At 46.0% G+C, this 15,800-nt stretch overlaps 4 non-coding genes and 2 pseudogenes across 4 annotated transcripts; all 6 read left to right on the top strand.

The window, feature by feature from the left end:
- Positions 1 to 582: 582 nt before the first annotated feature.
- On the top strand, positions 583 to 768 carry LOC130324769 (U2 spliceosomal RNA). The gene has a single exon (XR_008869717.1). It is a non-coding gene; the product is annotated as a U2 spliceosomal RNA (small nuclear RNA).
- Positions 769 to 2,860: 2,092 nt separating this feature from the next.
- LOC130324788 (U2 spliceosomal RNA) lies at positions 2,861 to 3,009 on the top strand (annotated as a pseudogene).
- Positions 3,010 to 8,460: 5,451 nt separating this feature from the next.
- LOC130324774 (U2 spliceosomal RNA) lies at positions 8,461 to 8,655 on the top strand. Its single transcript, XR_008869721.1, has one exon. It is a non-coding gene; the product is annotated as a U2 spliceosomal RNA (small nuclear RNA).
- A 2,096-nt stretch (positions 8,656 to 10,751) lies between these two features.
- On the top strand, positions 10,752 to 10,942 carry LOC130324738 (U2 spliceosomal RNA). The gene has a single exon (XR_008869689.1). It is a non-coding gene; the product is annotated as a U2 spliceosomal RNA (small nuclear RNA).
- Positions 10,943 to 13,047: 2,105 nt separating this feature from the next.
- Positions 13,048 to 13,267, top strand: LOC130324768 (U2 spliceosomal RNA; annotated as a pseudogene).
- A 2,079-nt stretch (positions 13,268 to 15,346) lies between these two features.
- Positions 15,347 to 15,537, top strand: LOC130324736 (U2 spliceosomal RNA). Its single transcript, XR_008869688.1, has one exon. It is a non-coding gene; the product is annotated as a U2 spliceosomal RNA (small nuclear RNA).
- The last annotated feature ends 263 nt before the right edge of the window (positions 15,538 to 15,800 follow it).

Below are 15,800 nucleotides of genomic sequence, written 5' to 3'. Positions count from 1 at the left end.
CCCTACTCGTGAGTTCCAGCACAGGCGAGGACTGGTGGCGAGAGCCAAGTGCCCGAGAGATGGCTGCGGAGTGGACGAAACGGTGCTGCACATATTTTGGAACTGCCCTTTTGCACGGGAGCTTTGGAGGAAGGTAGGCCCACTTTTGAAGTGGGCCTGCGGCCTAAAAGATTTTAATCACGAATGTGTCTTTTACGGTCTTTTTAACTGCCCCAATTTTAAACAGCAGATGATCTGCTGGATGATTATTAATTGTTTTAAAAATGCCATCTGGAAAGTTAGGAACATCTTACTTTTTAAACATGATTTTATTGATGTTAAAAACTGTATAAAGCTGGCCCTGAGTGAGATGTACATCTATTACCTAAGAGACAAGAAACAGTTGGGGGCCAGCGAGGCAGCATCCATGTGGTGTCTGCCTCTATGGAACGAAATAACAATATAATCAGTTTTTATGACATTTGTATAATGTTTTATCCTGCCATTTTTATTTTTTCTCCTTTTATAACTGGTTTTATTATTTGTATTTTAAAACTTTTGTGAACCTTTTATTATTTTGCATTTTAAATTCTGTATGGTTTCTTATTTATTCAATAAAATTTTGTTGAAACCTTATCTGTTCTTATCAGTTTAATATCTGATACGTCCCCTATCTGGGGACCATATATTAAATGGATTTTTGAGAACGGGGGCCGATTTCGAAGCTTGCTTCCGTCGCCCTATGCATTGACCCGATATGGCAGTATCTTCGGGTACAGTGCACCACCCCCTTACAGGGTTAAAAAGAAAGATTCCTACTTTCATTGCTACCTGCTTGCTGGCTAGCCAGCTAGCCAGCCCTGTGGGCCTTGCTGCTGCTGCTGCTGCTGCTGCTGCAGCCAAAAAACAAAAGGTGGTGCTGCTGCTGCTTCTGCTGCTTCTGCTTGTGTCTGGCCGCTGTTGGAGCGTCCAGGCACAGGACTTCTGCTGCTGCTGACTAAATGGCCTCCTTAATTGGATCATTTGAGTAGCCAGCACACCTGTGCAGGTAGGGCATGACATGATAGGCAGCTGCCTTGATAGCGGGTGGGTGCTGAATGTTCCTAATTGACAAAATAAGATTAATGCTTATGAAGAAATATAAAATCTCATCCCTTCCCCAATATCGCGCCACACCCCTACCCCTTAATTCCCTGGTTGAACTTGATGGACATATGTCTTTTTTCGACCGTACTAACTATGTAACTATGTAACATAACATGGGGGGGTCTCCTGGCTGTTCACACAGGTGTGTCATTGCTGTACATTGACCATGCATTGCTTCTGTGGTATTGCAAAGGCAAAGACAAATGCTTCCAGCCATCCATTGCACTAATGGATTGGTCATCAGCTGGCTGTCTATGTCCCGCATCAATATAGACCAAAGTACAGAGGGTTAGGCTATGCTATAGTGCACCTACCTGATGCATCAGAAGGTGCGAGGCCCTTGCTAAATTCTGTGCACAGACTTTGAGATCTATGCTTTAGACTGTATCTAAACCTGCTCCAACATGGACTGACATTCTGGCCTACTTTCAGCCGATGCGACTTGTCTGTCGCTGAACAGTCGCTTTTTATGTATTCAGCACCTATGTATAATGTTGTAAAAATGCTCTAGAAGCTAAAGTCGCAGAAATGTCACACATATTTGGCCTGCAACTTTCTGTGCGACAAATTCAGACAGGAAAAATCAGTATAAATCCTTAGAAAATTATCCCCCAGTGTCTCCATCTGCTGGCGGTATTGAATAAGCATTGCTGCACTGATGGGGTATGCATTAGACGAAAAAAAAGAAGAAAAAGAAGAATAATACGCCCAGAAAAGAGGCGAAAAGGAGAAAAACGTAAAAAAACGTGAAAAAAAAGTAAGAGGAAGAGAAGGGAAAAAAAGGTGGAAATGGGTTTAAAAGTGATTTCGGCGGAGAAATATATATATATATATATATATATATATATATATATATATATATACGCGCACACACACACATATATATAAACGTATTCTCCGTTGAGATATTGCAGCCGCTGCTGTGTCCAGGCCCAGGAGCCTTAGCACTGTGCTGTGATGTCACTCAATACCACTGACATCACTAGGTGTAAACAACATCTCTCCTTTGCTGTGTATGTGACTATGGAGCTGTTTGGTGATGTCGTCTATTATGGCCTTCATAGAAGCAACAGGAGATTGTTGCATCCATCTAGAACCCTCAGAACTACAGTGCTATGATGTCACTCACTTCCACAGGCCTTGCAGAGTGTAAACAACAACAACCCAGCTTTGTTGTGTATGTAACCATAGGGATTGTGATGTCACCTAGAACCTTCACAGCAGCGACAGCTTTATGAGGAGCATCAGCACTGCTCTGCCTGAGCAGAACCATCACCGCCATAGGTTGTCAAATAACCCGGATTTAACCCACACAGGTAAGTCCAATGGGGTGCAGGCATGTCCTCTATGCTTACAGCTTCCCGTGGGTGTTGGTTTGATACCGTTTGGGGACAGCCAAGGAGGCATCTGCAGGCAACAAAGGTAGGTGTGTGCTTGTGTGTGTGTTTCCTATGCAGATCCTAAGCCCAGTGTCACATGCAAGTAGGAGGAGTAAGAAGGGTTCCTGGCAAATCCGGGTTATGGATTGCATTTAAAAAGGCCCCGTGGGAGTGCAATGGGCCCCTGTCTTGCTGCTTAGCAATAATGGTATGGGTTTAGGTTCTGCTGTGTGTACTGGTGGTTGACTGCCCCCCAGCCCAGAGTGTGCATGGAAAATTGTCTGGCAGCCTCCCTGACAGCAAGCAGTGATAGTGCCCATGAAGGGGACCTTGTTGGGCCCGCCCCTTTCACGGTTATCGCTTCTCGGCCTTTTGGCTAAGATCAAGTGTAGTATCTGCATTTGGTCTGGTCGGAAGGTGTCTGTGGTACCCCGCTTCTCGGCCTTGGGGGATTGTCTCTCCTTACGGAGCGACTTCACCCCCTTGCTGCTATTGGGGAGCGGGCTTAGTCCACAGACAACGGGTTGCGATCCCCCTGTCTCTGGGACCTTGTGTCTCAGAAGGCATTTTCGGTACGTTGAGCGTTACCTGTAGCTTCGGAAGCACCTAGGGTACCCCCGACCTCTGCCTTGGGTAAGGGTTCCGCTTTTATAGCGGGATTCCGAGCCCCTGCTGCTATTGGGGAAGGGGCTTAGTCCCTGGGTGTGGAAGATGCCGTTCTCCTGGGCTTTCCCCTCTGGGGAAATGTCGATGCGAAATACCATCCGCATAGAGGTGTCGGAGAGCCATCGTCAGTTGAAGAACCTCCGCTTCATTGCGGAGGTGATTCTTCTTGACTACTTCCGCCTCAATAGGGAGGACATCCTGTGTCTAAATGACCAGGAAAGCCGTGGCCTGTATACCGTCACCTTCACGGCCACGGCGTGTTGCGATAACATCTATGCAACCTTGTCTGGTGCGGACCAGAGGGACGATCGACTCGACGGTCTTTCGTTCCAGTTCCTCTATGGTGAGGAACATATACCGTTGGTGGTGGCTATGCACAGCCCTCATGTGACCACGGAGGATATAGCCACTTTTCTTCGGCGATACTGCGAAGAGGTGCGGTTCGCAAACAAAATCTTGAACTCCGTGCGGTTCTGGAACGGCAAGAGGAAGTTCTGGGTCAAGCTCCGTAAGGATCCCGGTGGTATTGGGGGTCTTTGCCATCCGCCCCCAAATTTTGCCATCGGGAGAGTTCGGGGCTTCCTGTTCTATCCTCAAATGCCTATGTATTGCCGAAATTGCTTGAGGTTTGGCCACACCCAGGAGACCTGCGGCGCGGAGCGTGTGATTCGCTGCAATAGGTGTGGCCAAGAAGGTCACATAGCCTCAAGATGTAGCCATTCGATAAGGTGCAACCTCTGCGGAGAGGAAAATCACGATTTTAATTCCTGTCCCCATAAAGCAAAAACTACGATGGGTGGGTCAAGGCTGGGCCCACCCAAAGAGGGGACAGGACAAAAGACGTCCTTTTTTAAGATGCCCAAACCCCAGATGGCAGGTACTGATGGGTCCAGGCCCAAGACCTCTGGTGCTCCATCGGGGGGCCCACCGGTGGTAGTGCTAGGGGGAGGCCATGGGGATTCCACGAAGCCCGGGCGGGTGATCGAGTTTACTGCCCGGGAAATTGAAAGACGTCGATCGACTTCCTACCTGGCTCAAGAGCCCGCCGAAACTTCTGAAGGGGGCTCACCTGTGGCGGGTGGCAGCCGACGGGCCTCGGTGGGGGCAAAGGTGGACCCAAAATTACAGCATAAGCCAGGTACAGGCTTGGCCCAGGGTCGCCCTGCTCCGGACGAAGAGGCCCCGGTGAAAGCCCGCCGGAAGGGGAGCCAGGTGGCCAGGTCTGAGCCCGGTCCTGTTACTCCGCCTATACAGGACAGGGCCAAGAAGACAAGTGGCGCCAAACCAGGGTTTGCTGCCCCGCCAGCAGTGGACCCGGTGGGTAAAACTGGCCATCGTCGATCGATGGGGAAGTTGGAGCAACAGTCCTCAGCAATGCTTGCTGGGGAACAAGCGATGAAAACTTCCCAAGGTAGCGGCAAAGGTTCCGGAAAAGAGGCCTCACAGGCCCCTGTGCAGCAGTTCCAGTCGTCAAATGATGAAAGAAGACGCAGATCCATCAGCCGGGGGCCAGAGATTACATCGAGTGAGAGCAACACAGAGGATATGGACAGCAGTGTGACATTTAAAAGACAAAGAGAAGAAGAAGAGGAAGACATTCAAAGGAAAGCGGCGTGCCGTAGTTCGGACGAGAGCGAGCTCAGGGTCGGGGCATCATCGATCTCAAGCTCCGACCCTCAGAACATCAAGGAGCTGATGACCCCGCAGGCGGGGGATGACGGTACGCAGCTTATTATTGACTTTGATTCTCCAAGCACGGACTCTCCATAAACTATGCCTATCCCTGTAAAAATTGCCTCACTCAATGTGAGGTCCTTAAAGAGCCCTGATCGCAGGGCTGCTTTATTTTCTTATCTAGAGACATGTGACTTTGACCTTTGCCTGCTACAAGAATGTGGAATCCCTAGTAAAATGGACTATAAAGACTTAAAAGAAGACTGGAAGCTGGGCCCATCCATATGGTCCGGTGCAATTGACTGTCGTTCTGTGGGTGTTGGGCTGCTCTGCCGAGGCCAGTCCTTTTCTATTCATACAGTAACTGAGATTGTGCCTGGCAGAGCTCTTTTAATTCATCTATATTTTAATGGACTTTTAATTCGTGTTTTAAATGTGTATGCCCCTCCTGATAAACAGGAGCGGGCAGAACTATTTGAAATTTTACCACTGTTTTGTGTTGGGTCTTCCCCCCTGCTGGTGGGAGGTGATTTTAACTGCATACGTGATGGGGAACACCGGCAGGGTGGGGATATTAATCGTAAAGACCGCACTTCTTACCTGCTTAAAAATTTTATTGATGATTTTAATTTGAAAGATTGCTGGAAGGATCTCTTGCCGGAGGACCCGGGCGCCACATGGTCCAATGGAAGAGTGAGCTCCAGAATCGATTTTATTTTTTCCTCTAGAGCTTTTAAACCCCTGAAATGCACGCTCGAGCAGAATATCTTCTCTGATCATAAGCTCCTCTTGGTGGGCCTGGAGCTAGAGGGGGAGCAAAAAGCAAAAAGGGGCCTCTGGAGATTAAACACCACACTCCTAGAGGACCCTGAGATAAAAGAGGAGTTTGTGCGGACCTACCAGTGCTGGCAATCACAAAGAAAACCCCACGAGCCTATGCTGCACTGGTGGGAGGGCACCAAATCTAAAATCAGATTTTTTTTTATCAAAGCAGGTAAGAAGAAGGCAAAAATGGAAAAACAGTGGTTTTATGTTCTTAACATGCGTTTAAATGTACTTTTTAAATTGAAAGAAGCTGGTATGGATGTAGAAAATGATATTTTAAACCTTAAAACTGAAATAAAACATGCCATAGAAAAGAAAGGGAAACAAATCATTTTTAACTCGCATGTGCAGCACCTGGAGGAGGGCGAGAAATGTTCCCGTTTCTTTTTTAAAAAAGTGATGAATAGGAGGGATATCATCCAAAACCTTGAGGGTGAATCCACTCCAAAAGGCATGTTAGATGCAGTTTTTAACTTCTACCAGCTTCTTTTTAATAAGAAAGATCTTAATCCATCCTTTTTAGAACATGTTCTTAATTCCCTTGATTTTAAGCTAGATGTTTTAGACCAGGAGGTTTTATCCCGTGATCTTAACTTAGATGAACTTTTATTTGTTTTTAAAAGTTTTTCTAGTGGGAAGGCCCCTGGGGAAGATGGTTTACCCATCGAATTTTATTTAGCTTTTTGGGATATTTTAAAGGATGATATGGTTTTATTGTATAAAGAAACTTTTATTGTTAATGAACTTCCCCCTTCCTGGAGGAGGGGGATTGTATCATTACTTTTTAAAAAGGGTGAAAAGGATATGCTAAAAAATTGGCGCCCCATCACACTTTTAAATGTCGATTATAAAGTTTTAGCCAAGTTATTAGCTGTCCGTTTTAAACCTTTTATTCATAAATTAATTCACCCAAATCAGGTTTGTGGGGTACCTGGAAGGTCTATAGCTGAATCCCTAAATATTTTAAGAGATGTTTTATGGTATTTTAAGGATAGAAATCAAACTGTAGCAATTTTATCCTTAGACTTTGAAAAAGCCTTTGATAGGGTCTCCCATGAATACCTGTTTTTAGTTCTTAAAAAGATGGCAGTGCCTGAAACGATTTTAAGCCGAATCATGCTTTTATACCGATCCTGTTTTAGTCAAGTCTCTGTTAATGGCTTTTTAACCAGCGGTGTTCCTCTTTTATCAGGTGTCAAACAGGGCTGCCCCCTGTCCCCACTCCTTTTTATTTGCGCAATCGAACCACTGATGGCCCTCCTCAGAAAAGACCGGGTAGTAAGAGGCGTACCGATACCTGGTGGAGGAGGGACCCATCTAAAGGTGTTGGGGTACATGGATGATGTCACCATACTGTGCCCGGACTCTCCATCCATGAGGGGGGCATTGAGGAACACCAGCTATTTCTGCGAGGTCTCTGGTTTTAAGCTAAACACAGATAAATGTGACTGTTTTTATATTGGCTCCTGGGATTCATCCATCACCCCAGGAGTCACAATGCAACAGGATCAAATTAAAGTTTTAGGTATTGTTTTTAACCAGGTCAATGATGGGAGCCCTAACTGGGATTCAGCTATAGCTAAGATGGAGAAGAAGATTTTAATGTGGAATCTTAGAAACCTTACCATGGAGGGGAAGATTTTAATAATAAAGATGGTTTTACTCCCTATTATGCTATACATTGCCATGGTATTTCCTCCATCTATTTTATACATTAAAAAAGTAACTAGAATTGTTTTTACTTTTTTATGGGGTTCAAAAATGGAGAAATTAAAGCGTGATTTTATGTACAAAAGTAAAGATAATGGCGGGAAAGATGTTCCGAACCTTTTTACTTTCTTTTACATAAAGTATTTCTGTTTCTGTTTTAAAATGATTAAATCCGATGGCATTTTAGCTGCTTTTTAAGGTACGCTGCGGGCATGTGTTTTTAAAAGATGGTTGCGCATCCCTCTGAACGCTCCGGTGCTTCTGTGGTCCCCCAAAACATTATGTGGTGTTGGAAAAGACAGTCAGGCTCCTAGGTCTCCAAGATTTGGAGCCCTGACATACTGGGGGACCAGAGAAAGGTATCAAAGGTCCTCAGCGGAGTGAGGTTACCCTGGCAGTGTCCAATTTCACACAGGCAAGATCCAAAAAGGTATGGCGGAACGTGTACGGGAAGTTTTCTGGCGAATGTACACAGGGATCTTGCCTGGGCAACTCGTCCACCAGTGCCTCCCTACTCGTGAGTTCCAGCACAGGCGAGGACTGGTGGCGAGAGCCAAGTGCCCGAGAGATGGCTGCGGAGTGGACGAAACGGTGCTGCACATATTTTGGAACTGCCCTTTTGCACGGGAGCTTTGGAGGAAGGTAGGCCCACTTTTGAAGTGGGCCTGCGGCCTAAAAGATTTTAATCACGAATGTGTCTTTTACGGTCTTTTTAACTGCCCCAATTTTAAACAGCAGATGATCTGCTGGATGATTATTAATTGGTTTTTAAAAATGCCATCTGGAAAGTTAGGACATCTTACTTTTAACATGATTTTATTGATGTTAAAAACTGTATAAAGCTGGCCCTGAGTGAGATGTACATCTATTACCTAAGAGACAAGAAACAGTTGGGGGCCAGCGAGGCAGCATCCATGTGGTGTCTGCCTCTATGGAACGAAATAACAATATAATCAGTTTTTATGACATTTGTATAATGTTTTATCCTGCCATTTCTATTTTTTCTCCTTTTATAACTGGTTTTTATTATTGTATTTTAAAACTTTTGTGAACCTTTTATTATTTTGCATTTAAATTCTGTATGGTTTCTTATTTATTGAATAAAATTTTGTTGAAACCTTATCTGTTCTTATCAGTTTAATATCTGATACGTCCCCTATCTGGGGACCATATATTAAATGGATTTTTGAGAACGGGGGGCCGATTTCGAAGCTTGCTTCCGTCGCCCTATGCATTGACCCGATATGGCAGTATCTTCGGGTACAGTGCACCACCCCCTTACAGGGTTTAAAAGAAAGATTCCTACTTTCATTGCTACCTGCTTGCTGGCTAGCCAGCTAGCCAGCCCTGTGGGCCTTGCTGCTGCTGCTGCTGCTGCTGCTGCAGCCAAAAAACAAAAGGTGGTGCTGCTGCTGCTTCTGCTGCTTCTGCTGCTTCTGCTTGTGTCTGGCCGCTGTTGGAGCGTCCAGGCACAGGACTTCTGCTGCTGCTGACTAAATGGCCTCCTTAATTGGATCATTTGAGTAGCCATGCACACCTGTGCAGGTAGGGCATGACATGATAGGCAGCTGCCTTGATAGCGGGTGGGTGCTGAATTGTTCCTAATTGACAAAATAAGATTAATGCTTATGAAGAAATATAAAATCTCATCCCTTCCCAATATCGCGCCACACCCCTACCCCTTAATTCCCCTGGTTGAACTTGATGGACATATGTCTTTTTCGACCGTACTAACTATGTAACTATGTAACATAACATGGGGGGGTCTCCTGGCTGTTCACACAGGTGTGTCATTGCTGTACATTGACCATGCATTGCTTCTGTGGTATTGCAAAGGCAAAGACAAATGCTTCCAGCCATCCATTGCACTAATGGATTGGTCATCAGCTGGCTGTCTATGTCCCGCATCAATATAGACCAAAGTACAGAGGGTTAGGGCTATGCTATAGTGCACCTACCTGATGCATCAGAAGGTGCGAGGCCCTTGCTAAATTCTGTGCACAGACTTTGAGATCTATGCTTTAGACTGTATCTAACCTGCTCCAACATGGACTGACATTCTGGCCTACTTTCAGCCGATGCGACTTGTCTGTCGCTGAACAGTCGCTTTTATGTATTCAGCACCTATGTATAATGTTGTAAAAATGCTCTAGAAGCTAAAGTCGCAGAAATGTCACACATATTTGCCTGCAACTTTCTGTGCGACAAATTCAGACAGGAAAAATCAGTATAAATCCTTAGAAAATTATCCCCCAGTGTCTCCATCTGCTGGCGGTATTGAATAAGCATTGCTGCACTGATGGGGTATGCATTAGACGAAAAAAAAGAAGAAAAAGAAGAATAATACGCCCAGAAAAGAGGCGAAAAGGAGAAAAACGTAAAAAAAACGTGAAAAAAAAGTAAGAGGAAGAGAAGGGAAAAAAAGGTGGAAATGGGTTTAAAAGTGATTTCGGCGGAGAAATATATATATATATATATATATATATATATATATATACGCGCACACACACACATATATATAAACGTATTCTCCGTTGAGATATTGCAGCCGCTGCTGTGTCCAGGCCCCAGGAGCCTTAGCACTGTGCTGTGATGTCACTCAATACCACTGACATCACTAGGTGTAAACAACATCTCTCCTTTGCTGTGTATGTGACTATGGAGCTGTTTGGTGATGTCGTCTATTATGGCCTTCATAGAAGCAACAGGAGATTGTTTGCATCCATCTAGAACCCTCAGAACTACAGTGCTATGATGTCACTCACTTCCACAGGCCTTGCAGAGTGTAAACAACAACAACCCAGCTTTGTTGTGTATGTAACCATAGGGATTGTGATGTCACCTAGAACCTTCACAGCAGCGACAGCTTTATGAGGAGCATCAGCACTGCTCTGCCTGAGCAGAACCATCACCGCCATAGGTTGTCAAATAACCCGGATTTAACCCACACAGGTAAGTCCAATGGGGTGCAGGCATGTCCTCTATGCTTACAGCTTCCCGTGGGTGTTGGTTTGATACCGTTTGGGGACAGCCAAGGAGGCATCTGCAGGCAACAAAGGTAGGTGTGTGCTTGTGTGTGTGTTTCCTATGCAGATCCTAAGCCCAGTGTCACATGCAAGTAGGAGGAGTAAGAAGGGTTCCTGGCAAATCCGGGTTATGGATTGCATTTAAAAAGGCCCCGTGGGAGTGCAATGGGCCCCCTGTCTTGCTGCTTAGCAATAATGGTATGGGTTTAGGTTCTGCTGTGTGTACTGGTGGTTGACTGCCCCCCAGCCCAGAGTGTGCATGGAAAATTGTCTGGCAGCCTCCCTGACAGCAAGCAGTGATAGTGCCCATGAAGGGGACCTTGTTGGGCCCGCCCCTTTCACGGTTATCGCTTCTCGGCCTTTTGGCTAAGATCAAGTGTAGTATCTGTTCTTATCAGTTTAATATCTGATACGTCCCCTATCTGGGGACCATATATTAAATGGATTTTTGAGAACGGGGGCCGATTTCGAAGCTTGCTTCCGTCGCCCTATGCATTGACCCGATATGGCAGTATCTTCGGGTACAGTGCACCACCCCCTTACAGGGTTAAAAAGAAAGATTCCTACTTTCATTGCTACCTGCTTGCTGGCTAGCCAGCTAGCCAGCCCTGTGGGCCTTGCTGCTGCTGCTGCTGCTGCTGCAGCCAAAAAACAAAAGGTGGTGCTGCTGCTGCTTCTGCTGCTTCTGCTTGTGTCTGGCCGCTGTTGGAGGCGTCCAGGCACAGGACTTCTGCTGCTGCTGACTAAATGGCCTCCTTAATTGGATCATTTGGAGTAGCCAGCACACCTGTGCAGGTAGGGCATGACATGATAGGCAGCTGCCTTGATAGCGGGTGGGTGCTGAATGTTCCTAATTGACAAAATAAGATTAATGCTTATGAAGAAATATAAAATCTCATCCCTTCCCCAATATCGCGCCACACCCCTACCCCTTAATTCCCTGGTTGAACTTGATGGACATATGTCTTTTTTCGACCGTACTACTATGTAACTATGTAACATAACATGGGGGGGTCTCCTGGCTGTTCACACAGGTGTGTCATTGCTGTACATTGACCATGCATTGCTTCTGTGGTATTGCAAAGGCAAAGACAAATGCTTCCAGCCATCCATTGCACTAATGGATTGGGTCATCAGCTGGCTGTCTATGTCCCGCATCAATATAGACCAAAGTACAGAGGGTTAGGCTATGCTATAGTGCACCTACCTGATGCATCAGAAGGTGCGAGGCCCTTGCTAAATTCTGTGCACAGACTTTGAGATCTATGCTTTAGACTGTATCTAAACCTGCTCCAACATGGACTGACATTCTGGCCTACTTTCAGCCGATGCGACTTGTCTGTCGCTGAACAGTCGCTTTTTATGTATTCATCACCTATGTATAATGGTTGTAAAAATGCTCTAGAAGCTAAAGTCGCAGAAATGTCACACATATTGGCCTGCAACTTTCTGTTGCGACAAATCAGACAGGAAAAAATCAGTATAAATCCTTAGAAAAATATCCCCCAGTGTCTCCATCTGCTGGCGGTATTGAATAAGCATTGCTGCACTGATGGGGTATGCATTAGACGAAAAAAAAGAAGAAAAAGAAGAATAATACGCCCCAGAAAAGAGGCGAAAAGGAGAAAAACGTAAAAAAACGTGAAAAAAAAGTAAGAGGAAGAGAAGGGAAAAAAAGGTGGAAATGGTTTAAAAGTGATTTCGGCGGAGAAATATATATATATATATATATATATATATATATATATATATATATACGCCGCACACACACACATATATATAAACGTATTCTCCGTTGAGATATTGCAGCCGCTTGCTGTGTCCCACGGAGGGCCCCAGGAGCCTTAGCACTGTGCTGTGATGTCACTCAATACCACTGACATCACTAGGTGTAAACAACATCTCTCCTTTGCTGTGTATGTGGACTATGGAGCTGTTTGGTGATGTCGTCTATTATGGCCTTCATAGAAGCAACAGGAGATTGTTGCATCCATCTAGAACCCTCAGAACCTACAGTGCTATGATGTCACTCACTTCCACAGGCCTTGCAGAGTGTAAACAACAACAACCCAGCTTTGTTGTGTATGTAACCATAGGGATTGTGATGTCACCTAGAACCTTCACAGCAGCGACAGCTTTATGAGGAGCATCAGCACTGCTCTGCCTGAGCAGAACCATCACCGCCATAGGTTGTCAAATAACCCGGATTTAACCCACACAGGTAAGTCCAATGGGGTGCAGGCATGTCCTCTATGCTTACAGCTTCCCGTGGGTGTTGGTTTGATACCGTTTGGGGACAGCCAAGGAGGCATCTGCAGGCAACAAAGGTAGGTGTGTGCTTGTGTGTGTGTGTTTCCTATGCAGATCCTAAGCCCAGTGTCACATGCAAGTAGGAGGAGTAAGAAGGGTTCCTGGCAAATCCGGGTTATGGATTGCATTTAAAAAGGCCCCGTGGAGTGCAATGGGCCCCTGTCTTGCTGAGCTTAGCAATAATGGTATGGGTTTAGGTTCTGCTGTGTGTACTGGTGGTGACTGCCCCCCAGCCCAGAGTGTGCATGGAAAATTGTCTGGCAGCCTCCCTGACAGCAAGCAGTGATAGTGCCCATGAAGGGGACCTTGTTGGGCCCGCCCCTTTCACGGTTATCGCTTTCTCGGCCTTTTGGCTAAGATCAAGTGTAGTATCTGTTCTTATCAGTTTAATATCTGATACGTCCCCTATCTGGGGACCATATATTAAATGGATTTTTGAGAACGGGGGCCGATTTCGAAGCTTGCTTCCGTCGCCCTATGCATTGACCCGATATTCCGTCGCCCTATGCATTGACCCGATATGGCAGTATCTTCGAGTACAGTGCACCACCCCCTTACAGGGTTAAAAAGAAAGATTCCTACTTTCATTGCTACCTGCTTGCTGGCTAGCCAGCTAGCCAGCCCTGTGGGCCTTGCTGCTGCTGCTGCTGCTGCTGCAGCCAAAAAACAAAAGGTGGTGCTGCTGCTGCTTCTGCTGCTTCTGCTTGTGTCTGGCCGCTGTTGGAGCGTCCAGGCACAGGACTTCTGCTGCTGCTGACTAAATGGCCTCCTTAATTGGATCATTTGAGTAGCCAGCACACCTGTGCAGGTAGGGCATGACATGATAGGCAGCTGCCTTGATAGCGGGTGGGTGCTGAATGTTCCTAATTGACAAAATAAGATTAATGCTTATGAAGAAATATAAAATCTCATCCCTTCCCCAATATCGCGCCACACCCCTACCCCTTAATTCCCTGGTTGAACTTGATGGACATATGTCTTTTTTCGACCGTACTAACTATGTAACTATGTAACATAACATGGGGGGGTCTCCTGGCTGTTCACACAGGTGTGTCATTGCTGTACATTGACCATGCATTGCTTCTGTGGTATTGCAAAGGCAAAGACAAATGCTTCCAGCCATCCATTGCACTAATGGATTGGTCATCAGCTGGCTGTCTATGTCCCGCATCAATATAGACCAAAGTACAGAGGGTTAGGCTATGCTATAGTGCACCTACCTGATGCATCAGAAGGTGCGAGGCCCTTGCTAAATTCTGTGCACAGACTTTGAGATCTATGCTTTAGACTGTATCTAAACCTGCTCCAACATGGACTGACATTCTGGCCTACTTTCAGCCGATGCGACTTGTCTGTCGCTGAACAGTCGCTTTTTATGTATTCAGCACCTATGTATAATGTTGTAAAAATGCTCTAGAAGCTAAAGTCGCAGAAATGTCACACATATTTGGCCTGCAACTTTCTGTGCGACAAATTCAGACAGGAAAAATCAGTATAAATCCTTAGAAAATTATCCCCCAGTGTCTCCATCTGCTGGCGGTATTGAATAAGCATTGCTGCACTGATGGGGTATGCATTAGACGAAAAAAAAGAAGAAAAAGAAGAATAATACGCCCAGAAAAGAGGCGAAAAGGAGAAAAACGTAAAAAAACGTGAAAAAAAAGTAAGAGGAAGAGAAGGGAAAAAAAGGTGGAAATGGGTTTAAAAGTGATTTCGGCGGAGAAATATATATATATATATATATATATATATATATATACGCGCACACACACACATATATATAAACGTATTCTCCGTTGAGATATTGCAGCCGCTGCTGTGTCCAGGCCCAGGAGCCTTAGCACTGTGCTGTGATGTCACTCAATACCACTGACATCACTAGGTGTAAACAACATCTCTCCTTTGCTGTGTATGTGACTATGGAGCTGTTTGGTGATGTCGTCTATTATGGCCTTCATAGAAGCAACAGGAGATTGTTGCATCCATCTAGAACCCTCAGAACTACAGTGCTATGATGTCACTCACTTCCACAGGCCTTGCAGAGTGTAAACAACAACAACCCAGCTTTGTTGTGTATGTAACCATAGGGATTGTGATGTCACCTAGAACCTTCACAGCAGCGACAGCTTTATGAGGAGCATCAGCACTGCTCTGCCTGAGCAGAACCATCACCGCCATAGGTTGTCAAATAACCCGGATTTAACCCACACAGGTAAGTCCAATGGGGTGCAGGCATGTCCTCTATGCTTACAGCTTCCCGTGGGTGTTGGTTTGATACCGTTTGGGGACAGCCAAGGAGGCATCTGCAGGCAACAAAGGTAGGTGTGTGCTTGTGTGTGTGTTTCCTATGCAGATCCTAAGCCCAGTGTCACATGCAAGTAGGAGGAGTAAGAAGGGTTCCTGGCAAATCCGGGTTATGGATTGCATTTAAAAAGGCCCCGTGGGAGTGCAATGGGCCCCTGTCTTGCTGCTTAGCAATAATGGTATGGGTTTAGGTTCTGCTGTGTGTACTGGTGGTTGACTGCCCCCCAGCCCAGAGTGTGCATGGAAAATTGTCTGGCAGCCTCCCTGACAGCAAGCAGTGATAGTGCCCATGAAGGGGACCTTGTTGGGCCCGCCCCTTTCACGGTTATCGCTTCTCGGCCTTTTGGCTAAGATCAAGTGTAGTATCTGTTCTTATCAGTTTAATATCTGATACGTCCCCTATCTGGGGACCATATATTAAATGGATTTTTGAGAACGGGGGCCGATTTCGAAGCTTGCTTCCGTCGCCCTATGCATTGACCCGATATGGCAGTATCTTCGGGTACAGTGCACCACCCCCTTACAGGGTTAAAAAGAAAGATTCCTACTTTCATTGCTACCTGCTTGCTGGCTAGCCAGCTAGCCAGCCCTGTGGGCCTTGCTGCTGCTGCTGCTGCTGCTGCAGCCAAAAAACAAAAGGTGGTGCTGCTGCTGCTTCTGCTGCTTCTGCTTGTGTCTGGCCGCTGTTGGAGCGTCCAGGCACAGGACTTCTGCTGCTGCTGACTAAATGGCCTCCTTAATTGGATCATTTGAGTAGCCAGCACACCTGTGCAGGTAGGGC

The sequence above is a fragment of the Hyla sarda genome, unplaced genomic scaffold, assembly GCF_029499605.1.
Source record: "Hyla sarda isolate aHylSar1 unplaced genomic scaffold, aHylSar1.hap1 scaffold_266, whole genome shotgun sequence".
NCBI classification, from domain to species: Eukaryota; Metazoa; Chordata; class Amphibia; order Anura; family Hylidae; genus Hyla; species Hyla sarda.
The sequence above is the reverse complement of the archived record's forward strand: the minus strand, read 5'-3'. Positions and strand labels throughout refer to the sequence as shown.